Consider the following 27861-nt stretch of genomic DNA (forward strand, 5'->3'; position numbering starts at 1 on the left):
GGAGCTGAAGCAAGGATATGCATATTATTGATACCATTTGAAAGGAAACACTTTGAAGTTTGTGGAAATGTGAAATTAATGTAGGATAATATAACACATTAGATCTGGTAAAAGATAATACAAAGAAAAAAACATGCGTTTTCTGTTTTTTGGGGGGTTCAATCATCTTTCAAATGCAAGGGAAAGGTCACAATGTACTATTCCAGGTTAGAAGCAATTTAGATTTTAGCACTAGATGGCAGCAGTGTATGTGCAAAGTTTAGACTGATCCAATGAACCATTAGATTTCGTTCAAAATGTTGTATCAAGACTGCCAAATGTTCCTAATTGGTTTATTAATACAAACAACAGCATGGTATTCTCAAACAACAGCATGGTATTCTTTCACTTTAATAGCTACGGTAAATTGGACAGTGCAGTTAGATTAACAAGAATTTAAGCTTTCTGCCCATTTCAGATATGTCTATGTCCTGGGAAATTGTCTTGTTACTTGCATCCTGTAGCACAAACTCTAAAAAATTCTGGGACACTGTAAAGTCCATGGAGAATAAGAGCACCTCCTCCCAGCTGCCCACTGCACTGAGGTTAGGAAACACTGTCACCACTGATAAATCTACGATAACTGAGAATTTCAATAAGCGCTTTTCTACGGCTGGCCATGCTTTCCACCTGGCTTCCCCTACCCCAGTCAACAGCCCCGCACCCCCCACAGCACCCCCCACAGCAACTTGCCCAAGCCTTCCCCATTTCTCCTTCACCCAAATCCAGATAGCTGATGTTCTGAAAGAGTTGCAAAATCTGGACCCCTACAAATTAGCCAGGCTAGACAATCTGGACCCTCTCTTTCTAAAATGATCCGCCGAAATTGTTGCAACCCCTATTACTAGCCTGTTCAACCTCTCTTTCGTATCGTCTGAGATTCCCAAAGATTGGAAAGCTGCCACGGTCATCCCCCTCTTCAAAGGGGGACCCAAACTGCTGCATACCTATATCTATCCTACCCTGCCTTTCTAAGGTCTTCGAAAGCCAAGTTAACAAACAGATCAGAAACCATTTTGATTCCCACCGTACCTTCTCCGCTATACAATCTGGTTTCCGAGCTGGTCATGGGTGCACCTCAGCCACGCTCAAGGTCCAAAACGATATCATAACCACCATCGATAAGAGACAATACTGTGCAGCTGTATTTAATCTTTCTGGACAAGGCTTTCGACTCTGTCAATCACCACATTCTTATCGGCAGACTCAACAGCCTTGGTTTCTCAAATGACTGCCTCGCCTGGTTCACCAACTACTTTTCAGACAGAGTTCAGTGTGTCAAATCGGAGGGCCTGTTGTCCGGACCTCTGGCAGTCTCTATGGGGGTGCCACAGGGTTCAATTCTTGGGCCGTCTCTCTTCTCTGTATACATCAATGATGTCGCTCTTGCTGCTGGTGATTCTCTGATCCACCTCTACGCAGACGACACCATTCTGTATACTTCTGGCCCTTTGGACACCGTGTTAACAAACCTCCAGACAAGCTTCAATGCCATACAACTCTCCTTCCGTGGCCTCCAACTGCTCTTAAATGAAAGTTAAACTAAATGCATGCTCTTCAACCGATCGCTGCCCGCACGTTCCCGCCTGTCCAGCATCACTACTCTGGACAGTTCTGACTTAGAATATGTGGACAACTACAAATACCCACAGGGGGGACACCAATCCTGTAGAGGTTTTAAGCTATGAATATCAGCTACCCAACTTTATCAGGAGTTATCCTGAGCATATTTGCAATGAGAATCAATGTGTTACACTGCGTGAAATGCAGAAGTATTTTATTTTTTGCTATGATCAACCAGTCCAAAATTGACAGATAAATTGACTTGAAACCACTGATCATGACAATTTAGCCCATGAGATGGGATATGGTGTTTGTTAACATGTCAACACATGTGTGACTCATTTCAGGAAAAGTCTCTACTTTACGGGAGAGCCATTTTAACTTATTTTTACCTTTATTTAACTTGGCAAGCCAGTTAAGAACAAATTCTTATTTACAGTGACAGCCTAACCCAGCAACTCTGGGCCAATTGTGCACCGCCCTATGGGGCTCCCAATCACAGCCAGATGTGATGCACCCTGGATTTGAACCAGACCCTGTAGAGACACCTCTTTCACTGAGATGCAGTGTCTTAGACAGATGCGCCACTCAGGATCTTCAACATTTTTTGGCAGAAATGCCTTCTGGAACATGTAAACTTTCATAACAAACTTGTATGTCATCTGTAAATATGAATACAATTGTTAAATTACGAGCCTAGTTGGTTTAGCCACAGAAAAAGCCAGCAATCTTCCCACAAGCCAATATTGACTGAGATAATGAATGGAATGGACATGCCGAGAGATGAGTACGAATTGGTCTGCCATACTGAGCTGGTCAGTATGTGTAGGTAATCATTTCTAACGCAGCTTCTTTTTAAAGATATCACCTAGTAGAACTGCATAAGTGTTTCTCTCCACTTTCTGGAGAACCGAGTTTTGAAATCAGTGGAACTAGAGTATAATAGCTAAGAAGAAGGAGAAAATGCTGGCGTTTGATTGCAAATATGCAGAGGGAGTCGAAAAGGGAATACAAAGAAGGCTGATTACATCTTCAAACTAAGGCCAAACACTGCATCCATGACAGACAGGGGGAAGCGTTCATCCATGTACACAGGCAAGATAGTCTAGCTAGCTGCATTTTCAGATATTACACGTTTCAAATTTTGTCAGAAAGATGTTTTTATTTCAAGTTAAAGTGTACTGTTAGCTCGATAGCTAATGTTAGCTGGCTGGTACCTAGCGAAAGTTATGTGTATGATCTGTGTAGTAATATTATTAATATCTCATAGCCATTTGCTTTGCTAGTTTTTAACCTAATTTAGCAAGCTAACATTGAACCTGGTCCTGCAGATTCATGCAGGAAAGTAATGTTATGAGTTGGGATTATATTTCATTATTTAGCTAGCTAGCTACATGTCTAAACAAGAGACTCTTGTTTAGACAACTATTTCAATAGAACGTTTTGATGTCACTGCGACAGGTGTTGATACACGTAGCTGGCAAATTCGCTCTGGCAATCTACTCCAATATCTGAGCACTCTCGTCTGAGTGTGCCAGAGTGCAGAATAACTGACAAATTTACGAACGCTCAACACCCATTAAAAATGGCCGGTGTCGGTAAACGCTGGTAAAAAACAATTAAATTGTTGCCAGCTGCACAGTTGCAGTCACCAATGCTCTGGATAACATAAAAACAGCCTGAACAGCTCTGCTAGGGTGAGTAAAATGGTCAGAGTGAGCTGTTCTCTCATTTGTTAGCCAGTTAGCTTAGGTGCTTGACTGATGTTGTTAAGTCAGAACGCTCAGATCAACCCGACTCTTCGTCCATGTGCGCTCTGAACGCTCCGAGAGTGAAACACACTGAGTGGGGCTAAAGCTTAAAAGTTTGTTAATGGTGCTGAATGGGTGTACACAAAGAAGAGCTCCCCAGTATGTACCAAGGGCCAGTTTCTCATAAATGAGATTGCAAGTTTATCAACTTTCAAAGCAGAATTACTTTCCTATTGTTCTTCAACTGCAGTGTATGACATACCATTTTCTAGCTCTGCGTCTCTACTTTTATCCAATGAAAAAAACACAATTTCAAATGTTGCTACATAAGACCGAATCGAGGTGGTCGGTAAAAATGTTTCTTTGATTGGCCACCATTTAGGTCAGGCTATTTGACCGAAGTAAAGTGCATTATGAAAAAGCTGTCTATCTCATTATTAGCTTGTAAGCTACAGAAAAGGCTACATAGCCTACTCTTTCTACCAAAGATTATCTGCTACATGATTTACAGTGCCTTCGGGAAGTATTCAGACCACTTGACTTTTTCCACTTTGTTCCACTTTGTTAGGTTACAGCCTTATTCTAAAATGTATTAAATTGTTTTCCCCCCTCATCAATCTACTCACAATACACCATAATGACAAAGGAGAAACAGGTTTTCAGAATTCTTTGCTAATTCATAAAAAAAACGGAAATATCACATTTACATAAGTATTCAGACCCTTTGTTGACATACCTTTGGCAGCGATTACAGCCTTGAGTCTTCTTGGGTATGATGCTACAAGCTTGGCATACCTGTATTAGGGGAGTTTCTCCCATTCTTCTCTGCAGACCCTCTCAAACTCTGTCAGGTTGGATGGGGAGCGTTGCTGCACAGCTATTTTCAGGTCCCTCCAGAGACGTTCGATCGGGCTCTGGCTGGGCCACTCAAGGACATTCAGAGACTTGTCCCGAAGCTACTCCTGCGTTGTCTTAGTTATGTGCTTAGGGTCATTGTCCTGTTGGAAGGTGAACCTTCACCCCAGTCTGAGGTCCTGAGCGCTCTGGAGCAGGTTTTCAAGAAGGATCTCTCTGTACTTTGCTCTGTTCATCTTTGCCACAATCTTGACCAGTCTCCCAGTCCCTGCCGCTGAAAAACATCCCCACAGTGTGATGCTGTCACCACCATGCCTCACCGTAGAGATGGTACCAGGTTTCCTCCAGACGTGATGCTTGGTATTCAGGCCAAAAAGTTAAATCTAGGTTTCATCAGACCAGAGAATCTTGTTTCTCATGGTCTGAGAGTCTTTAGGTGCCTTTTGGCAAACTCCAAGTGGGCTGTCATGTGCCTTTTACTGTGGAGTGGCTTCTGTCTGGTCACTCTACCATAAAAGCCTAATTGGTGGAGTACTGTAGAGATGGTTGTCCTTCTGGAAGGTTCTCCCATCTTCACAGAGGAACTCTAGAGCTATGTCCGAGTGACCATCGGGTTCTTGGTCACCTCCCTGACCAAGACCCTTCTCCACCGATTGCTCAGTTTGGCTGGTCGGCCAGCTCTAGGAAAAGTCTTGGTAGTTTCAAACTTCTTCCATTTAAGAATGATGGAGGCCACTGTGTTCTTGGGGACCTTCAATGTTGCAGAAATTATTTTTCCCTTCCCCAGATCTGTGCCTCAACACAATCCTGTCTCGGAGCTATACTGACAATTCCTTCGAACTCATGGCTTGGTTTTTGCTCTGACATGCACTGTCAACAGTGGGACCTTATATATACAAGTGTGCAGCTTTCCAAATCATGTCCAATCAATTGAATTTACCACAGGTGGACTTCAGTCAAGTTGTAGAAACATCTCAAGGATGATCCATGGAAACAGGATGCACCTGAGCTCAATTTTGAGTCTCATAGCAAAGGTTCTGAAAACGTATGTAAATAAGTTATTTCTGTTTTTTAATACATTAGCAAAAATGTCTAGTGCTGCAGCGATGTGTCTCTTCAACAGCACCCTCGATTTGGAGGCGGCTTATGGTAGAGAAATGAGCATTCAATTTACTGGCAACAGCTCTGATGGACATTCCTTCAGTCAGCATGCCAATTTCACGCTCCCTCAAAACTTGAGACATCTGTGGCATTGTGTTGTGTGGCATTGTGTTGTGCTGTTAATCAGCTTCAGGTGGATGGATTATATTGGCAAAGGAGAAATGCTCACTAAAAGGGATGTAAACACATTTCTGCACAAAATTTGAGCGAAATATGCTTTTTGTGCATATGAAACATTTCTGGGATCTTTTATTTAAGCTCATGAAACATGGGACCAACACTTTACATGTTCCATTTATATATTTTTCCAGTATAGTTCATACCTATTTTATGTCAATGCAAAAGAGTCACACTATTATATTAGATAGTTGAACCTCTATACTCACTTGTTGGGGTGATAGCACAGCTATGAAGTTTGTCATTATTGAGGCTCCTCCCTGCTAATATTGCTGTGAGCAGATTTTTCATCAGAACTCTTTTCCTGATTCAAATTCTGGTTATTTTAACACCTCTATCTTTCTGTTCCATTGACATTCCAGCAACACCTTCCTCTCATCGTTCCAGTAACACCTTCCTCTCAATCAGGGCGCTGGGTAGCCTAGTGGTTAGAGTGTTGGGCCAGTAACCAAAAGCTTGCTAGATTAAATCCCTGAGCGGACAAGGTAAATATCTGTCGTTCTGCTCCTGAACAAGGCAGTTAACCCACTGTTCCTAGGCTTTCATTGTAAATAAGAATGTGCTCTTAACTGACTTGCCTAGTTAAATAAAGGTACAAAAATGTTTTATCTCACCCTGGTTTGACCACGAGCCACTGGGAGCAACTGACATACAGAAGAGTGCGCTTTAATTCTAAAGAGAATAGGAGGGTGGTTATCTCAATGCAGGTTGTGCATCCCCTCACTGGCTCCTGCACACACAGAGACAGTAAATGCTGTTGTAACTGTTTTCTATGACTCCTCTCTCTTTTCCCTTTGTTTGGATTTGTGCTGAGAGAGAGAACAGAGAGAGAGAGAGAGCGCTGGCCACTTTGGTTTGAATAGAGCTCAGCCTGGAGCTGGAGCGTGACGTCACACACCCTGCCTCTCAGGTTTCAGCAGCATTTTTACTCCAGGCTGCAGCCACACCACATGGTACGTGGGCAGGGAGCAAGGCTCCAGGCATCTTGACAGCTGTGACACTTTATTTCCTCGCGAGCTCTGTGCCATCGTAGTGCACTTCACAGGAGACGCTTCATAGCAACGAACTATCTTTCCACTTGTTATATTTTTCCTTTAACTCTTCTACACTGCTGTTTCTCTCCTGCGACCAACAACTGATGTTCCGTTGTTCTGCTCCGCATCTGGATAAGGGTTTAGAAGATTCCTCTTCGCTAATAGATTACCCACTTACCGAAGATATTATTGCACCACCTGTCTGGATTTTTGTGTGGAAGCTTTTCATTGTAAGTAGATGTATCATTTTTCAATGCTGGTTTGGCTATTTATGGCGCTGTTTGTGTTTGCATTCGATAGGAATAGCACATTCGCGTAATTGTGTGTGTGATAGACGTAAGATGCGAGTTCATTATGTAATAGCGATTTTGATGTTGTCATTTTCACGCATTGGCAGTGTCATACTTGATGAAAGTTAAGATACCTTAATAGAAAATTACTCAAGTAAAAGTGAAAGTCACCCAGTAAAATACTATTTGAGTGACAGTTTAAAAGTATTTGGTTATAGATAAACGTAAGTATCGAACGTAAAAGTAAAAGTATTAATCATTTCAAATGATTATATTATATATATTAAGCAATATAAGGCATTTATATGATTATGTTTTATTTACGGATCGCCAGGGGCACACTCCAACACAGACATCATTTACAAATTAAGCATTTGTGTTTAGTTAGTCCGCCGGATCAGAGGGAAAATGGATGACCAGGGATGTTCTCTTGATAAGTGTGTGAATTGGACCATTTTCTGTCCTGTATTCAAACTGTAACGATTACTTTTGGGTGTCAGGGAAAATGTATGGAGTAAAAAGTACATTATTTTATTTAGGAATGTAGTGAAGTAGAAGTTGTTAAAAATATAAATTGTAAAGTAAAGTACAGATGCCCCCAAAAAACGATGTTTTCTCGCGAATATAAGAAAACACTCCAGACCTCTGCAGGTTTGAAAACCTGTTATCTTTGTTTGCGTAGAGTTTGCATTATGTTTTGTCGATGTGTTGAGTGTTGTTCAACTCTTGATATCAGTTGCAAAATGTGTTTAGTCCATTGGTGAATGGTTGTGACTGTTGCTTCTACATTTTGTTTGTATTTTATTACCTAGGGATGTCATTATTGTGTCTCAAATACAAATTAGCAAAGCTGTTATTGCTGTGCCATTGTCAACATTTTCGACCTACAGTGTATTGATGGATAGAGCATATGTTTTCAAGAGCTCTTGGAATACAGGGAAAAGTTACTTTTTCCAGACTGCATTCCAAAGCTTTATGACCTAATCATGTTTTCTTTTGTTTTTCTCTGTGAAAAGCAGGAAGATGTCAGTTATTTACTGTCCATTTGGCCATAATTGCAGCGTTAGTTTCCCACCCACTCTCTCTATCTATGCCTCAGATCAATGACCTGAAAAGGGCTTCTGTAATAGTATGGCTGCACCCTCAGTCAATTCAATTCAAGGGGCTTTATTGGCATGGGAAACATATGTTACCATTGCCAAAGCAAGTGAAGTAGATAATGAACAAAAGTGAGAAAAATAATAAATAAAGACATTTCAAATGTCAGTTGTGGACAAAAGTTTTGAGAATGATACAAATATACATTTTCACAAAGTTTGCTGCTTCAGTGTCTTTAGATATTTTTGTCAGATGTTACTATGGAATACTGAAGTATAATTACAAGTGTTTCATAAGTGTCAAAGACTTTTATTGACAATTACATGAAGTTGATGCAAAGAGTCAATATTTGCAGTTTTGACCCTTCTTTTTCAAGACCTCTGCAATCTGCCCTGGTTTGCTGTCAATTAACTACTGGGCCACATCCTGACTGATGGCAGCCCATTCTTGCATAATCAATGCTTGGAGTTTGTCAGAATTTGTGGGTTTTAGTTTGTCCACCCGCCTCTTTAAGGATTCACCACAAGTTCTCAATGGGATTAAGGTCTGGGGAGTTTCCTGGCCATGGACCCAAAATATCGATGTTTTGTTCCCCCTCGCCACTTAGTTATCACTTTTGCCTTATGGCAAGGTTCTCCATCATGCTGGAAAAAGCATTGTTTGTCACCAAACTGTTCCTGGATGGTTGGGAGAAGTTGCTCTTGGAGGATGTGTTGGTACCATTCTTTATGCATGGCTGTGTTCTTAGGCAAAATTGTGAGTGAGCCCACTCCCTTGGCTGAGAAGCAACCCCACACATGAATGGTCTCAGGATGCTTTACTGTTGGCATGACACAGGACTGATGGTAGCGCTCACCTTGTCTTCTCCGGACAAGCTTTTATCCGGATGCCCCGTACAATCGGAAAGGGGATTCATCAGAGAAAATTACTTTACCCCAGTCCTCAGCAGTCCAATCCCTGTACCTTTTGCAGAAATCAGTCTGTCCCTGATGTTTTTCCTGGAGAGAAGTGGCTTCTTTGCTGCCCTTCTTGACACCAGGCCATCTTCCAAAAGTCTTCACCTCACTGTGCGTGCAGATGCACACACCTGTATGCTGCCATTCCTGAGCAAGCTCTGTACTGGTGGTGCCCCGATCCCGCAGCGGAATCAACTTTAGGAGACGGTTCTGGCGCTTGCTGGACTTTCTTGGGCGCCCTGAAGCCTTCTTCACAAAAATTGAACAGCTCTCCTTGAAGTTCTTGATGATCCGATAAATGGTTGATTTAGGTGCAATCTTACAGGCAGCAATATCCTTGCCTGTGAAGCCCTTTTTGTGCAAAGCAATGATGACGGCACGTGTTTCTTTTAAGTTAACCATGATTCCAAGGACTTTGCAATTAATTGCAATTCATCTGATCACTCTTCATAACATTCTGGATATATGCAAATTGCCATCATACAAACTGAGGCAGCAGACTTTGTGAAAATTAATATTTGTGTCATTCTCAAAACGTTTGGCCACGACTGTACAGTGTTGTAATAATGTGAAAATGGTTAAAGTACAAAAGAGAAAATAAATAAACATAAATATGGGTTGTATTTACAATGGTGTTTGTTCTTCACTGGTTGTCATTTTCTTGTGGCAACACGTCACAAATCTTGCTTCTGTGATGGCACACTGTGGTATTTCCCCCAGTAGATATGGGAGTTTATCAAACTTAAAAAAAATCTGTGTAATCTGAGGGAAATATGTGTCTCTAATATGATCATACATTTGGCAGGAGGTTTGGAAGTGCAGCTCAGTTACCACCTCATTTTGTGGGCAGTGTGCACATACGGCAGCCTTTCTCAATAGCAAGGCTATGCTCACTGAATCTGTACATAGTCAAAGCTTTCCTTACGTTTGGGTCAGTCACAGTGGTCAGGTATTCTGCCACTGTGTACTCTCTGTTTAGGGCCAACTAGCATTATAGTTTGCTCTGTTTTATGTGAATTCTTTCCAATGTGTCAATTAATTATCTTTTTGTTTTCTCATGATTTGGTTGGGTCTAATTGTGTTGCTGTCCTGGGGCTCTGTGTGGTTTGTTTGTGAACAGAGTACCAGGACCAGCTTGCTTAGGGGACTCTTCTCCAGGTTAATTTCTCTTAAGGTGATGGCTTTGTTATGGAAGGTTTGGGAATCGCTTCCTTTTCGGTGGTTGTAGAATTTAACAGCTCTTTTCTGGATTTTGATAATTAGCGGGTATCGGCCTAATTCTGCTCTGCATGCATTATTTGGTGTTTTACGTTGTACACAGACACAGAGGATATTTTTTCAGAATTCTGCATGCAGAGTCTCAATTTGGTGTTTGTTCCATTTTGTGAATTCTTGGTTGGTGAGCGGATCCCAGACCTCACAACTATAAAGGGTTCTATAACTGATTCAAGTATTTTTTGCCAGATCCTAATTGGTATGTCGAATTTTATGTTCCTTTTGATGGCATAGAAGGACCTTCTTGCCTTGTCTCTCAGATCGTTCACAGCTTTGTGGAAGTTACCTGTGGCGCTGATGTTTAGGCCAAGTTATGTATAGTTTTTTGTGTGAGCCATGGCAACGGTGTCTAGATGGAATTTGTATTTGTGGTCCTGGCGACTGGACCTTTTTTGGAACACCATTATTTTGGTCTTACTGAGATTTAGTGTCGGGGCCCAGGACTGGCAGAATCTGTGCAGAAGATCTAGGTGCTGCTGTAGACCCTCCTTTGTTGGTGACAGAAGCACCAGATCATCAGCAAACAGTAGACATTTGACTTCAGATTCTAGTAGAGTGAGGCCGACTGCTACAGACTGTTCTAGTGCCCTCTCTCTCTCTCCCCCCCCCCCATCTCTCTGCCCAGCCAGTCAGCAACATGTGGTTGGTTGATCATCAAATCTCTGTTTTCGTTTGAGGCAATAGTTGAGAAACTAGTTCCTCATGGTCATGTGTGGGTGTGTGTATTTAGCCAGATGTGTTATCACAAGTTTTCCTTAAAATAGTTTAAAATAGCTTTAATATGAAGGAGTGTACCCACTACATGACCGTGTCCTTCTTTTTGACCATGACTTGTTTTTGTAAATATAGAGTTGGAAACCCGATGACTATTTGAATCATAAATTGCTATTAGAGCCCGACTGATTTATCGGTATATTAGAGTCCGACTGATTTAGCGGTTGACGGATATTATTGGCTGATATTAGCCTTTTACTGATGTAGGCTATTTATATCGCATTTAATCCACCAAAAAGGAGTGATATAAGATGTAAGATATAATAATACGTTCTTCATAGAATATTACGTTTTTTCTATATTTAATTATTTATCTTGAATAAGGCTCACTTTACATGGCTATAATCTACATTGCCTGGCGCTCTACAGCAAGACTAAACACTATCACCCAACACAACGACACCAGTCGGAGAGGAGAGTGAACTACTGTGAACTAACTGAGTGTTTTTATGTTATCCAGAGCATTGGTGACTGCAACTGTGCTGCTGGCAACAATTTTTTTGCCACGTTTACTGACACCGGCCATATTCAACGGGTGTTGAGCAACATTTTTCAATTATTCTGCGCTCTGGCACACTCAGACGAGAGTGCTCTGAAATCGGAGTAGATAGCCAGAGAGAATTTACCAGCTACGTCCATTGACAGTTGTCGCAGTGACATCATGAACATTCTATTTAAATGGTTACTTGCATAGCAGAGTCTTTTGTTTCGACATGTAGCTAGCTAGCTAAACAATGAACCATAATCCCAACTAATAGCGTTACTACCCTGCATGAATCTGCAGGTAGCTAACCAACCAGGTTCAATGTTAGCTAGCTAACATTAGGCTATAACTAGCAATGCAAATGGCTCTGAGATACAAATAATATAACTTTACAGATCATACACATAACATTAGCTAGCGAGCCGGCCAGCTAATGTTAGTTTGCTAGCTAGCAGTACATTTTAATTTGAAATGAAAATACATTCTGACTAAATGAGAAATGTGTAATATCTGAAAATGTAGCTTGCTAGACTAGCTTACCCATATACATGGATGGACGCTTCTCTCTCTCTGTCACGGATGCCATGTTTGCCCTTAGTTTGAAGATGTAATCCGGAGACAGGTGTTTTATATATCAGCCATCTGTGTGTTTTCTTTTCGACTCCATCTGCATATTTGCAATCAAACGACATAATTTTTCCAATTTCCTTAGCTATCACACTCTAATTCCACTGATTTCAAAACTCGGTCCTCCAGAAAGTGGAGAGCAACAGTTCTACTACGTGAAATCTTTCAAAAAAGCTCATGTTACAGACAGAAGCATGCTACATGGCAGACCAATCCGAACTCATCTCTCAGCATGTCCAGCCCACTCATTATCTCAGCAAATAATGGCTAGTTGGAAGGTTGCTGACTTTTTCTGTGGCAAAACCAACTAGGCTCGTAATTTAACAATTTTGCTCGTATTTGCATATGGCATACAAGTTTGTTATTAAGGCACATGAATGTTCACATGTTCCAGAAGGCATTTCTGCCAAAGTTTACATTCAAATGGCTCTCCTGTGAAGTGGTGATGCACAACATATGCACCGTTTCCTGAAACGAGTCACATATACGTTTACGTGAATATTCATGGTTGGGTGTCATGACACAGTGGATGCTATGTCCAAATGTAAAGCAAGTCCTGTGCTAAGAATGTTCAACTCTGTGGTAACGTTAACGTTACAGCCATTAAGTGAAGACCCTGAAATCCAGTTTGTTATATTTGCTCTTTGCGAAGGCTATTCTTCAAGCTCTGTCATTCAAATGTTTTCAGAGACACAAAAAATATAGCAAGTTACAAAGTATCTCTTTGTAGCTACATTTTGATGTATGGGTTGTCACTTTTCAGGGACTGGTACAAATTCACGTTTCGCCACCCCCATCTGGCCAGCTAACTAGCTGTGTAAGAGTACTTGACGCTGTTCATTGAGGGTTAGGGCTATCCGGAATCCTTGGGATGTCCCTACTCTAAACCCTAACCGTAACACTTACCTTAACCATTATAAATGTCAATGGCGTAGGGACGTCCCAAGGATCCCGAATAGCAAGGACCGTTCACTGAGGAAGCGCTTGGGGCGAGAGGTAGCGCTGTGGCAACGGTGAATTTGTGATTGATGTTTTTCCTTTCAAGTGACAACAACCAGAAATTCACTGGCTACAGCCCTGGAATCGATAAAACATGGCTAAATACCAAAACATTAAGAACGTGTCCTATGTTGTTGTTTTTCACATGGCTAGCATGAGGCAGCTCAGTCTTCGGAGCTTAAGCCCAGGCATCACAGGAACATTTTTAGATTTTGCTTCCATCTGTCAATTTTCATATTTTGGGATATTTTTCAACTATACTTTCATATAATGTACAAAGAAATTGGCAATAATGTAAACTCTTTTTCAGGACCCTGTCTTTCAAAGATACTTCCGAAAAATCCAAATAACTTCACTGATCTTCATTGTAAAAGGTTTCAACACTGTTTCCCATGCTTGTTCAATGAACCATAAACAATTAATGAACATGCACCTGTAGAACGGTTGTTAAGACACCAGCTTACAGACGGTAGGCAATTAGGTCACAGTTTTGAAAACTTAGCACACTGAAGAGGCCTTTCTACTGACTCTGAAAAACACCAGAAGAAAGATGCCCAGGGTCACTGCTCATCTGCGTGAACGTGCCTTAGGCATGCTGCAAGGAGGCATGAGGACTGCAGATGTGGCCAGGGCAATAAATTGCAATGTGAGACGCCTAAGACAGCGCTACAGGGAGACAGGACGAACAGCTGATCATCCTCGCAGTGGCAGACCACGTGTAACAACACCTGCACAGGATCGATACATCCGAACATCACACCTGCAGGACAGGTACAGGATGGCAACAACAACTGCCGAGTTACACCAGGAACGCACAATCCCTCCATCAGTGCTCAGACTGTCCGCAATAAGCTGAGAGAGTCTGGACTCAGGGCTTGTAGGTCCGTTGTAAGGCAGGTCCTCACCAGACATCACCGCAACAACGTCACCTATGGACACAAACCCACCGTCGCTGGACCAGACAGGACTGGCAAAAAGTGCTCTTCACTGACAAGTCACGGTTTTGTCTCACCAGGGGTGATGGTCGGATTCGCATTTATCGTCGAAGGAATGAGCGTTACACCGAGGCCTGTACTCTGGAGCGGGATCGATTTGGAGGGTCCATCATGGTCTGGGGCGGTGTGTCACAGCATCATTGGACTGAGCTTGTTGTCATTGCAGGCAATCTCAACGCTGTGCGTTACAGGGAAGACATCCTCCTCCCTCATGTGGTACCCTTCCTGCAGGCTCATCCTGACATGACCCTCCAGCATGACAATGCCACCAGCCATACTGCTCATTCTGTGCATGATTTTCTGCAAGACAGGAATGTCAGTGTTCTGCCATGGCCAGCGAAGAGCCCGGATCTCAATCCCATTGAGCACCCCTGGGACCTATTGGATCGGAGGGTGAGGGCTAGGGCCATTCCCCCCAGAATTGTCCGGGAACTTGCAGGTGCCTTGGTGGAAGAGTGGGGTAACATCTCACAGCAAGAACTGGGAAATCTGGTTCAGTCCATGAGAAGATGCACTGCAATACTTAATGCAGCTGGTGGCCACACCAGATACTGACTGTTACTTTTGATTTTGTTCAGGGACACATTATTTCATTTCTGTTAGTCACATGTCTGTGGAACTTGTTCAGTTCATGTCTCAGTTGTTGAATCTTGTTATGTTCATACAAATATTTACACACAAATATTTACACATGTTAAGTTTGCTGAAAATAAACGCAGTTGACAGTGAGAGGACGTTTCTTTTTTTGCTGAGTTTATATAAATACTTTATTTGTATCATTTTATCCCAACTCCGTCAACTACACCTACCATAAATGTCCATACCATAAATATTTTTAAAATGCTCCATGTTGAATCATATATCATTCAAAAGCTTGTTTTCCGGAGCATATCGATAGCTAGTCCACACATGGCTATATCCTTTGTAGACATAGTGCTTCGTGCTGAAATATGAGTAATTTTCTGACATCCAATTGGTTACTGGCATTTAAAGGCCCTTCCGGCAACCTGATTGGTTAAAATGCCTCGTGCCGCACAGCACTTTCTTTTTTGAAAATATCTCCCGCGAAGAATCCACGTAAAGAGAGTGAAAATGAGACAATCTCTAAGAATATACCTACAGTATGTGAATAAAAATAGGCGATCTCAGTTAGCCAATGCGAGAAAAGCAGTGAATGAAATAAAAAATTTGCCTGATCAGCCGATTGAGGCAGTGGCAGTACAGGTAGAGGAGGAAAAGGAGGTAGCCGGCAGCAGCACATTGAGGAGCAAATTAGTTAAGATGAAGATGACAACTAGCAGAGATCAACCAGACAGCAGCCAGCCAACAGTGGCTTTTATTCCGCGTCACAAATAAACCAACTTGTACATGATTTGATTTGCCCTAGGTGTCTAAACACTGGACGGAAAATCACCGTAGACCCCACCAACCAGTGATTCTGTAATTCTGTCGTGATAGAATGTGCAGACTGTGAAGGTGATCGTGATGAATTTAGGAGGAGTGTTTACACTTCCTCCAGGAGTGCTCCAGGGGAGATGTGGCATTTGATATAAATGTTTGGATGGTTCCTCCAGCCCATGAACTTGGACTTGGTTATGCAGCTCTAAAGAATATAAGCAAAGGGATTTGCGTCTCAGCTCATATCAGAGACATGGCAGGAGAGTGACAGGTAAATAAAAGGAGAGAGTGGCCCATTATTGTCAGGTGACTTGATGTGTATAAAAAATATTTATTTCCTTGCTCCAGCAAAAGTATTCAAAGTTAATTAAACAGAGTGATAGGAAAACATAACTATACAGTGAGACTGTCACACAGGCCTACAGTGTCATAGGGCTGTAGCCTACTGTGATTACTGAGAAATTAGCTTAACATAAAGTAAATACATGCTGATATACTAATATTTACAAAGGGTAACATGCTGATATTTAGTCCTGCAGTTATGACTAATGTCGATAGACATAATAAGTACTTTTCCCCCCCACTTTAGTTGCAGAGATTCAGAGAAGGCTACAGTCTGGAGAGTGCTACAAAGATAATTAGAAGAGCATACGCAGATATAGAACCAGACATAGCAGAGTTGCTGAAGGAGGATGAGGATGCCATCATAGACATTAATGTATCCTTCGATGGCACATGGCACAAGAGAGGATTCACTTCCAACTACAGGATAGGTGTGTGCATTGGTGCTGGTACAAGCGAGCCATAGAAAATGGTGAAGATCCACCCTGTCAATAAAACCTCGGAGGCCATACATTTTTTAATAGAGAGGTTGCACAGAAAATGGTACATGTATATCATAGGATATCAAATGATAACCTCCTCAAAATAATGTAGCACGGAGGAACCCAGAATTCATATGAATGTCTGAACTCTGTAATATGGTCGCGATGCCCCAAAACTTTCTTGGTGGGCAAAAGCCGCATTGACGGTGCAGCCTGTATGGCAGTAGCCACGTTTAATGAGGGAGCTGCTGTATCAAATGCGATGAACAAATTGTGGCTTGACAGCACTTTGGTGACACTGGAAGCAATCAGAGAGGAGTTGTGAGAACTGATGCTGCTTCAATGGAGTGTGCCAAGTGTGAGCGCAGGTCCCATGACACAGTCAAGAAAGTCAAAGAGGGCCTTACATATGGGGCAGGCATAGCTGATTAATGTTTTGCACATTTCAACAGCCATACAAAATCATTGTATGTGACAAATAGAGAAAAGTGATATGAGAATTTTCCCAAAACTGCATATTTGCCCAACAGACCAGTATTCAAAGCATATGCTCTATTAATTGAAACAAATGTATTAAACATGCTAATGTATTTGTAAAAGGTATATTTGATGTTTATTTGTCAGTTTAGAAGTGATACATGAATACTAGCTTAATTAATGTGGCATAAATGGTCATATTTATGGGAAGTACATTTTAAATACATTAGCTTATTTTATTGGCCGTTTTATAAAAATGACATGTTCCCGGTGTGCCAATTCATTCACATTATTCCACACACAGGTTCTTAGGTCTTATAGTCAGACTTTTACAGAGGCTTTTTTAAAATATCTTGTATTGTTTTGATTTTAAGTGTCATTTTATGTGTAATTATAGTCAAAATATGCATCTGATTTGACACCCTGAACTCTGTCTGAGAAGTAGTTGGTGAACCAGGCGAGGCAGTCAATTTAGAAACCAAGGCTGTGTAGTCTGCCGATAAGAATGTGGTGATTGACAGAGTCGAAAGCCTTGGCCAGGTCGATGAAGACTGCTGCACAGTTTTTTCTTTTATCAATGGCGGTTATGATATCGTTTAGGACCTTGAGTGTGGCTGAGGTGCACCCATGACCAGCTCAGAAACCAGATTGCATAGCGGAGAAGGTACGGTGGGATACGAAATGGTCGGTGATCTGTTTGTTAACTTGGCTTTCGAAAAGCTTAGAAAGGCAGGGTAGGATAGATATAGGTCTGTAACAGTTTGGGTCTAGAGTGTCTCCCCCTTTGAAGAGGGGGATGACCGCGGCAGCTTTCCAATCTTTGGGGATCTCAGACGATACTAAAGAGAGGTTGAACAGGCTAGTAATAGGGGTTGCAACAATTGCGGCGGATGATTTTAGAAAGAGAGGGTCCAGATTGTCTAGCCCAGCTGATTTGTAGGGGTCCAGATTTTGCAACTCTTTCAGAACATCAGCTATCTGGATTTGGGTGAAGGAAAAATGGGGGAGTTTTGGGCAAGTTGCTGTGGGGGGTGCAGGGCTGTTGACCGGGGTAGGGGTAGCCAGGTGGAAAGCATGGCCAGCCGTAGAAAAATGCTTATTGAAATTCTCAATTATTGTGGATTTATCGGTGGTGACAGTGTTTCCTAGCCTCAGTGGAGTGGGCAGCTGGGAGGAGGTGCTCTTACTCTCCATGGACTTTACAGTGTCCCAGAATTTTGGGGAGTTTGTGCTACAGGATGCAAATTTCTGTTTGAAAAAGCTAGCCTTTGCTTTCCTAACTGCCTGTATATATTGGTTCCTAACTTCCCTGATAAGTTTCATATCGCGGGGGCTATTCGATGCTAATGCAGTATGCCACAGGATGCTTTTGCGCTGGTCAAGGGCAGTCAGGCTGGAGTGAACCAAGGGCTATATCTGTTCCTGGTTCTACATTTTTTGAATGGGGCATGCTTATTTAAGATGGTGAAGAAATTAATTTGAAAAAATAACCAGGCATCCTCTACTGACGGAATGAGGTCGATATCCTTCCAGGATACCCGGGCCAGGTCTATTAGAAAGGCCTGCTCGCTGAAGTGTTTTAGGAAGCGTTTGACAGTGATGAGGGGTGGTCGTTTGACCGCAGACCCATTACGGATGCAGGCAATGAGGCAGTGATCGCTGAGATCCTGGTTGAAGACAGCAGATATGTATTTAGAGGGCAGGTTGGTCAGGATGAAATCTATGAGGGTGCCTGACTAGTCTCCCAGTACCTGCCGCTGAAAACATCCCCACAGCATTATGCTGCCACCATCATGCTTCACCGTAGGGCTGGTGCCAGATTTCCTCCAAACATGACACTTGGCATTCAGGCCGAAGAGTTCAATCTTAGTTTCATCAGACCAGAGAATCTTGTTTCTCATGGTCTGAAAGTCCTTTCAGTGCCTTTTGGCAAACTCCAAGCGGGTTGTCATGTTTCTTTTACTGAGTATAGTCTTCCGTCTATCCACACTACTATAAAGGCCTGATTGGTGGAGTGCTGCAGAGATGGTTGACCTTCTGGAAGTTACTCCCATCTCCACAGAGGAACTTTTTTTGATCTCCAGTATTTTCCACAACTTGGCAAATTTATTCCACACATCTGACTGCCCCTTTCCCTCCTGGGCAACCACTAAACATTCCCCCATTTCAAGTTTATTTGTACTTGCTGTCATGTGTTAGTGTTCAGAGTTTGTTATAACCAATTTAATGATGTGATTATGATATATTATACTGTAGGTCAGGCTCAATCGGTCACGTGCATGTGATGCATACATGTGTCATGTAAAAAGAGCAAGGGTTGAGGGAATAGGGAATGTTTTTCCTAAACAAATGAGGGATTTCGGTAACGTAACTTTTCAGCTTGAAATGGCAGTAATTATGTTGCAGCTTCCGCAACGCGGACAGCACGATAAACACTAATGTTCTGTAGCAGGGAGGAGAGAGAGACACACCGGGTGCTAGTCACACAGTCACTTGCTGTCATTTTTTTTTAACACAGCGCAGCAAGTCTGTCAATCAAATCAATTGCAGTCGGACTCCCTCCATTCATTTGTGTGTCTTAATAATTTCATCAAACATTGCACTTAAAGCATCAGACAAGCTCGGTGCATATAGTTGATTTGATTAAAACACGTAGGATGTCTCTATACTGTATATGGAAAAATACACCTTTAAAAAAAATATACCAAAAGATAGTTTTTGAGTGGATTTTTCTTTTAACTGCAATCGCAGCACTAGGTGTGGAGCAGTGTACAGCTAGCCAGACAAGTGTGAAAGGATACTGAAAGATAAAGTAGGCTATGCATTTCAAATGCCACCCTATTCCCTTTCTAGGGTACTACTTTTGAACTGGGCCCATTTGGGACAGAGGCAAATGGTGCCGTTAATCTGTCCTGAGACCTCACACAACGCTCCTCCTGCCAACAATGCTTGCAATAATTACAGACTAGCAGCTAGGGCAAAGGCTTCACTCCAGGCTAAACTGAAACTGAAACCCCCTATTTCAAGACTTACCATTGTCTCTACTTCACTACATGGAGTTTAAAGTCAGCCTATGTTTAAAGCCAGTATTATTTTTGGCCTGCATGCATCACTGTGGACTGGAGCTAGCCTGTTTTCTGTTTTTGTCTGACTACTAGGCCTGTATTTAAAAGCAGCTCAAGTGGTTTTGCAGATTTTGACCCGTCTTCTGACCCTTTCAGACAGACAGTTCAGAGTATGTTCTGTCTCCATCTTCTGTGATCGATCGTGCCACAGATGGTGGAGAAAGCAGGCACTCCCTGGCCACACCACACAGGGTGCCACACTTCCATCCTGTGTTGGCCAATAAAGGTATATATTTTTTTATTCTCAGTAGCACGTACTTGTGTTCCTAAACACATTGCTACTGGAATGTCAGGCCTATGGCCTCAAAGCCATCCCCCTATAGAGTTAGGTACTGATGGAACCTGTCTCTGATGATGTAACTCAGATCAAATGATGTATCTAATGTATTTATTTAATCTAATGTCTTAATAATGCCATTATCAGATAGGGTGTTACTTAGCCGGTTCTCAACCAGGAGCTAACTCACTGTACAGGGACTTTCACAGACTGCTTTCAATACAAATTACGGTCATATAAATTAAGTCTGGATTTATGACAGGCAGCAGCTGACAATGAGGAGCATCTGAACCAGTAATAATGAGTGATTCCCCTGGACAACAACCCAGCCCTCAGGCCCTCTGAATCAGACTGGACTGTTTCTCTGTAATTGCTGATAATTGAAGATGACTTGTCCTTGGCTGTGCTCCTTCTCTCCTTTGCCTGCACTGTGTGGTGCTCTCTCCCTACAATGTACCGGCGGTGCGCCAATCATGTTTGTGTGGAAGGAAAGGAAGAAAAAGAAGGGACTTTCATAGAAATATAATTACAGGACATCCCCATTCAAGACAATGGAATTAAGTAGCCTAATTATATTTGTATGGGGACTACTCTGTGTAGTGGAGAGGACTCTAATTGGTCCATCAGCAGCAGGGTGGGTGGGTGGTTGGGAGCCTGCATGTCCGTGTGATCAGGCCATGACTGGATGACCGGAGCTGGCAGGGTAGGCAGGGCAGGAGAGAGGGAAAGTCTGCTGGAGACTGGGGTCAGAGAGAGTTCCTCTCACAGGTTCACACTCAGAAGTTAGAGCCCGAGAGAGTAGCCTAGGCTATAGGCTCCACAGATACATTGGAGTGCGAGGCAGAAGCTTACGGATAGATAGAGGATACTTACGGCAAGATAGCTGGAAAGGGTAGTCACTAGTGTCAGTATACTTACTGCATGTGAACTGGTGTGTTTTCATGCATGGCCCGGTGAAGAAGGAAGAGGATCACGATGTTGAAGTTCACTACAACACACTGCTCCAGGTGTGTAATGCACTTTACTGCATACATGTGTCCTCTGCACTGCTTTGGGCTAAAAGGGGATCTTCAAGAGGGTCTAGTGGTGCTAGAATTTCTCCTGCGCAGTGATCCATTGCAACCTTTTGTATTTATGCACTGCATCTGTAGGCTAGGCTACTTCTTACTGCCTTCATTGTCCTCGATTTCTTAGGTTTTTTTGAGAGGCAAATGGTACTCTGAAGAGAATGGATTAGCCTGCTAAAGAAATGAATGCTATTCTGTATTTGAGCGTGTGTGGTTTGCTCCTGTTCACCCCTCTGGATGTTTCTATTGTGTTCAACTTTACAAATAATAAAGCTACAAATCTACGTTTACAAGAGCTTTTCTCTTGTCTGTTTTCTGTTCGTTTTAGTTTTCTGTTTTATAAGTCCAGACAGGTCAGGGTTTAATAACAAAGGCTTTACTGTTATGTTATATTCCCCAACTCACCTGGTGTGTGTGCTTCTGTGCGTGTGCGTGCTGGTGTTTGTGTGCGCCAGAGTGACCCAGGGTAATGTGGATGTGGAGCTTTCACCTCACTGATACATTCCCTGACTAGCACAGTACAGTGTGTGATCTGATCACCCTATAATGGCTGTCTGCGGCATCCTATAAATCACAAACTCTCCCATTTTAAATCCTGACCTCAAGGATGGGTACAGTAAAGTGGCAAAAACGGATGCCAAGAGGGCATGTTTTATAGTGGGGCAGCTTAGCAAAACAATCATTCATTTTGTGATAAAAGCACCAAATTTGGTTGATTTATGTACCCTGAAAATATGTTGATTTGGAACCACTCCAGCTTTGGTCCCTGGGGGTGTGGTAGCATTTTTTTTAAAGATTAAGGCTCCAAATTTGGCACAGAGAGAATTTTGGACCCTAAAACGACTTAAATTAGGAGCCACCACAGATATATTACCTGGGGGTCATAGCATCTTACACAATGGCCACTTTTGGTAATACAATGTTAAAGTTCTGAAGGCCTTTTTAGAGAAAAACACACCAAATTTGGCACAGAGGTAGATTTATCTACCCTGAAATGATTTAGATATCGAGCCACCATAGATTTGGCCCCTGGGGGCTGTGGCAAACTTCTTTGAAAATAGCCACCAGCAGTACCATTGTTCTACAATTCAGAAGGAATATTTTAAGATAAAGGCTCTACATTTGACTTAAAGCATTTTCACACAAGTTTGTTTGCTATATTTCGAATGAGAGTTAGATTATCTGTTACATAGATTTAAAATGTTTTTGGTCCGGCTGGTTTCACATTGCCAAATGCCAAACTAACTAAAATGCATATACAAAACCACATGTTAATGCAAGTAATTCCTTTTTTGGACAATACTGCCCTACAAAGGCAAAGTGCAGTAACTATGTAAAAACAAATCCTGCAAAATCTGACTTTTTCTGTCTAGACAAAAAGCAATTTCTGGTACTTCTTGATATATTCTGATAGATTGGCTTGTTGCTGTGTCAGGAAACGAAATATCACTTTAAACAGATATACAGTGCATTCGTAAAGTATTCAGACCCCTTTACTTTCTACACATTTTGTTAAGTTATTCTAAAATGGATTAAATAAAAAAAAAATCCTCATCACAATAACCCATAATAACAATAACCCATAATGACAATGTTTTCAATGTATTTGAAAAAAAACAAAACAGATACCTTATTTACATAAGTATTCAGCCCCTTTGCTATGAGACTCGAAATTGAGCTCAGGTGCATCCTGTTTCCATTGATCATCCTTGATTGGAGTCCACTACACTTTTAAACTCTTGATGGTTGTAAGGCAGTGCCCTATTAACATCGTCCTGGCATTTCTAAACTTTGCAGGGCATGTCACTTCACCAATCTCTTTGCATAACCCACCACTAAGCATGCACTGTTTTCTTACTTACTAACCTCAACTGGATGGATCCATAAATAATTACTGTGGGAATAAATATCACTGAATGACAAAAATATTGGAATAAAGCAGACTAATGCAATTGAAGGCATGTATGAAATTGTTGCTTACTGAAACTCCCAGTCATCCAATCCTTGTAATAAATTTGAAGCAATAGCCTACCCGCATGTGGTCAATTAGATGATCATTTCAGCACCATTTTGATTGGGACAGCGCCATCGCGCTGATCTGAGACAAGTGTGGGGACTCGTCTAGATAAATCAATTAATGTTAGATTTTCTTTTTCACTGTATCTCCGTTTGGATATTGGTTAGGCTGCAAATAGGCAGGGGAAATGTTAGCTAAGTTGAGGTGAGTGCTACTCATGATCATCTTCTCTAGTTGGCTCATTGATTAGAACACTTGGCCATGTTATGTGGTTCAACAAGTGGATTATTTTGCTATTCTGAATCTCTGTCCATATAGGCTATTTGGTTAATCTGTTTCTGGCTGGGCAAATACGTGGAGGTGGTATAGCTTATATATTATATATTTTGGGGCGGCAGGTAGCCTAGTGGTTAGAGTGTTGGGCCAGTAACCAAAAGGTTGCTGGATTGAATCCCTGAGCTGACAAGGTAAAAATCAGTCTTTCTGCCACTGAACAAGGCAGTTAACCCACTTTTCCCCAGTAGGCCGTCATTGTTAAATAAGAATTTGTTCTTAACTGACCTGCCTAGTTAAATAAAGGTTAAATACATTTTTTTATAAATATTTGTTTGCTCATCTATCATTGATCAGAAACATTTAGCATGCAATAATAAAGCATAAATCAAGATTATTTTGCACGATCACGTATAGGCAACTCCAAAAGCCTGCGGAGGTTGTGAAATATGAACATGAGACTCACATGCTTTTGAAAATATAGATTTTGGTGAAGATAAGACCCTACAACTGCTCCCTAAGAAAGTAGAGTGGGGCAGGGAAGAGATTAAATGTGGATCAAAAAAGCATGGGCTTGGGCTCTGTTTCAAAATATCACTTTTTTAGCGGTTCCTGTGTGGTTCCCGTTCCTGTGTGGGAAAAATATTATTTGTATTTTATTCTGTTATATTCCATTATATTCTTACTATAATATACAAAACATTATATAGCTAGAGGACTCCTGATATCTCCAGGAGTAATACGTATTACTTTTCTTTATCTGTTGTGGTCTAGTACTGTCCTTTTGCCTGTCTTCCCAGTGGCCTACTTGTTGTGTGAACTGCTGACTGCTCATAATTATGCAGATAGTTGTTGACACATCAACCAGGATCAAGGGGCAGGGCAATTTATGACTTGTTTTGATAATCAGTGGCTGTATTGGAGGGGGAGTGGTTTCATCTCTTTTCTGAGTGTATATCACCAGTCCACTGGTCTCATTCACACAGAACTACCCTACGCCTTGACCTTTTTCTCACCTCTCTCTCCAGATGACATCCTGCGACTAATGAGGTCTGGCCGCCTAACAACCTGCCTGCTCAACCCCACCCCCTCATCCCTTCTCCAGACCATCTCTGGAGACCTTCTCCCATTCCTCACTTCCCTCATCAACTCATCCCTGACCACTGGCTGCGTCCCCTCTGACTTCAAAATGGCCCGAGTTGCTCCCCTCCTCAAGAAACCAACACTCGACTCATCTGACGTGTGGTGTCTCTTTCAACTTTCTCATTATCTATCTCAGAACGATCTTCTTGACCGTAATCAGTCAAGCTTCAAGACGTGTCACTCAACCGACTTCTTCTTTGTGTCACGGAGGCTCTCCGCACTATCAAAGCTGACTTTCCTCCTAGATCTATCCGCTACCTTCGACACTGTGAACCATCAGATCCTCCTCTCCACCCTCTCAGGGCCGGGCGTCTCAGGCTATGCACACTCTTGGATTGCATCCTACCTGGCAGGCCAATCCTACCCGGTGACGTGGAGAGGGTCTGTGTCTGAACCACGTATTCTTACTACTACTGGTGTCCCCCAGGGCTCGGTTCTAGGCCCTCTCATCTTCTCTATACACCAAATCACTCAGCTCCGTCATATCCTTACATGGTGTCTCCTATCATTGCTATGCGGATGACACTGAAGTACTATTCTCTTTCCCCCTTTCTGACACACAGGTGGTGACACGCATCTCTGCGTGCCTGGCAGATATCTCAACTTGGATGTCGGCCCACCACCTCAAGCTCAATCTTGACAAGACGGAACAGCTCCTCCTCCCTAGGAAAGCCTGCCTTCTCAAAGTCCTCTCCATCACAGTTGACAACTCCACAGTGTCGCCCTCCCAGAATGCTGCGTGACCCTGGACAACACCCTGTTGTTCTCTTCAAACACCAAAGATGTGACCCGCTCTTGCAGGTACGCAGCACCCCGCCTGGTTTTCAACCATCCCAAGATCTCTCATGTTACCTTGCTCCTCTGCACATTCCAATGGCTTCCAGTGGAAGCTCGTATCCACTACAATACCATGGGGCTTACCTAAGGAACATTAATAGGAACTGACTCTCCCTACCTTCAGGCTATGCTCAAACCCTACACCGCAACCCGAGCACTCCGTTCTACCTCCTCAGGTCTCTTGGCCCTTCCACCCATAGGGTAGGGCAGCTCTCGTTCAGCCCAGTTCAAGCTCTTCTCTGTCCTGGCACCCCAATGGATGAACCAGTTTCCCCCTGAAACTAAGACAGCAAAGTCCCTGCCCATTTTCTGAAAACATCTGAAACCCTACCTCTTTAAACAGTATCTTAAATAATGTTCCTCCTCACTTCGACCCTCCCCCCCCAAAATGTAATAAAATTAAAATAAATAAAAAGAGAACACTTAACCAGCACTTGCACTTGACCCACCCCACCCACCCTTCTAGCTCTGACTCTACTAATAGCTACTTTATTGAGGATAAAAACAAATGATATGCCTGTGATATGAGGCTGTCCCAGCTAGCTATCTTAAGATGTGTTAGGTTCTCAATGAATCTAGTGACGATTAGTAAAGCTTAAACCAAGTTTATTCACCCATTGGGTCATACAGCTGCATAAGACAAATACATATTTCCACCAGTGGTAGTATATATACCCCAATTTGTGTGGTCTCCTCCTTCTCTCTAAACATTACATCTTTATTACTAGGCAGGAAGTTAAGTAATGCGGGAAACAAACTGTTCCTTCTTCCTTAATGTGACGTGACCTCGACCCCCTTCCTCGCTAATCCACAGCTCTCCACCATAATCAGCGACTGCAATCATGTGATTGCCTCTCCTCTACTCAGCACCTCCCAAAGACCCCTGGCTCCTATCCAACCTTCATGGACACACCATATAAACTCAGCAAAAAAAGAAACGTTCATTTTTCAGGACCCTGACTTTCAAAGATAATTTGTAAAAATCCAAATAACTTCACAGATCTTTATTGTAAAAGGTTTAAACACTGTTTCCCATGTTTGTTCAATGAACCATGAACAATTAATGAACATGCACCTGTGGAATGGTCGTTAAGACACTAACAGCTTACAAATGATAGGCAATTAAGGTTACAGTAATGAAAATTTAGGACACTAAAGGGGCATTTCTACTGACTCTGAAAGAGCCAAAAGAAAGATCCCCAGGGTCCCTGCTCATCTGCGTGAATGTGCCTTAGGCATGCTGCAAGGAGGCATGAGGACTGCAGATGTGGCCAGGGCAATAAATTGCGATGTCCATACTGTGAGAAGCCGAAGACAGCGTTACAGGGAGATAGGACGGACAGCTGATCGTCCTCGCACAGTGGCACACCACATGTAACAACACCTGAGGGCTTGTAGGCCTGTTGTATGCAGGTCCTCACCTGACATCACCGGCAATGACTATGGGCACAAACCCACCGTTGCTGGACCAGACAGGACTGGCAAAAAGTGCTCTTCACTGACGAGTCGCGGTTTTGTCTCACCAGGGGTGATGGTCGGATTCGCGTTTATCGTCGAAGGAATGAGTGTTACACCGAGGCCTGTACTCTGGAGCGGGATCGATTTGGAGGTGGAGGGTCCGTCATGTTCTGGGGCAGTGTGTCACAGCATCATCGGACTGAGCTTGTTGTCATTGCAGGCAATCTCAATGCTGTGCGTTACAGGGAAGGCATCCTCCTCCCTCGTGTGGTACCCTTCTTGCAGGCTCATCCTGACATGACCCTCCAGCATGCCAATGCCACCAGACATACTGCTCGTTCTGTGCATGATTTCCTGCAAGACAGGAATGTCAGTGTTCTGCCATGGCCAGCGAAGTGCCCGGATCTCAATCCCATTGAGCACGTCTGGGACCTGTTGGATCGGAGGGTGAAGGCTAGGGCCATTCCCCCCAGAATTGTCCGGGAACTTGCAGGTGCCTTGGTGGAAGAGTGGGGTAACATCTCACAGCAAGAACTGGCAAATCTGGTGCAGTCCATGAGGAGGAGATGAACTGCAGTACTTAATGCAGCTGGTGGCCACACCAGATACTGACTGTTACTTTTGATTTTGACCCCCCCTTTATTCAGGGACACATTATTCCATTTCTGTTAGTCACATGTCTGTGGAACTTGTTCAGCTTATGTCTCAGTTGTTGAATCTTGTTATGTTCATACAAATATTTACACATGTTAAAAACTTCTTAAGGCTAGGCATCCCGCTAGCTTGACAACTTCCTGTGAAACTGGAAGGCGCGCAATTCAAATAAATAATCATTACAATTATGGATATTAAACATTTAGGTACAAACAAGTGTCTTATATTGGTGA

General features: G+C 42.6%; 1 protein-coding gene across 7 annotated transcripts in view; it reads left to right on the forward strand.

Moving 5' to 3' along the window:
- Positions 1–6492: 6492 nt before the first annotated feature.
- The window catches only part of LOC139540430 (pleckstrin homology domain-containing family A member 5-like), a 118348-nt gene continuing 96979 nt past the window's right edge, over positions 6493–27861 (forward strand). For all 7 annotated transcript variants that reach the window (XM_071344236.1, XM_071344237.1, XM_071344240.1 and 4 more), the window contains exon 1: positions 6493–6810. The gene's annotated coding sequence lies outside the window, so the exon portion shown is untranslated. The remainder of the gene's footprint in view (positions 6811–27861) is intronic.

Source organism: Salvelinus alpinus, chromosome 15 (assembly GCF_045679555.1).
Source record: "Salvelinus alpinus chromosome 15, SLU_Salpinus.1, whole genome shotgun sequence".
NCBI lineage: Eukaryota > Metazoa > Chordata > Actinopteri > Salmoniformes > Salmonidae > Salvelinus > Salvelinus alpinus.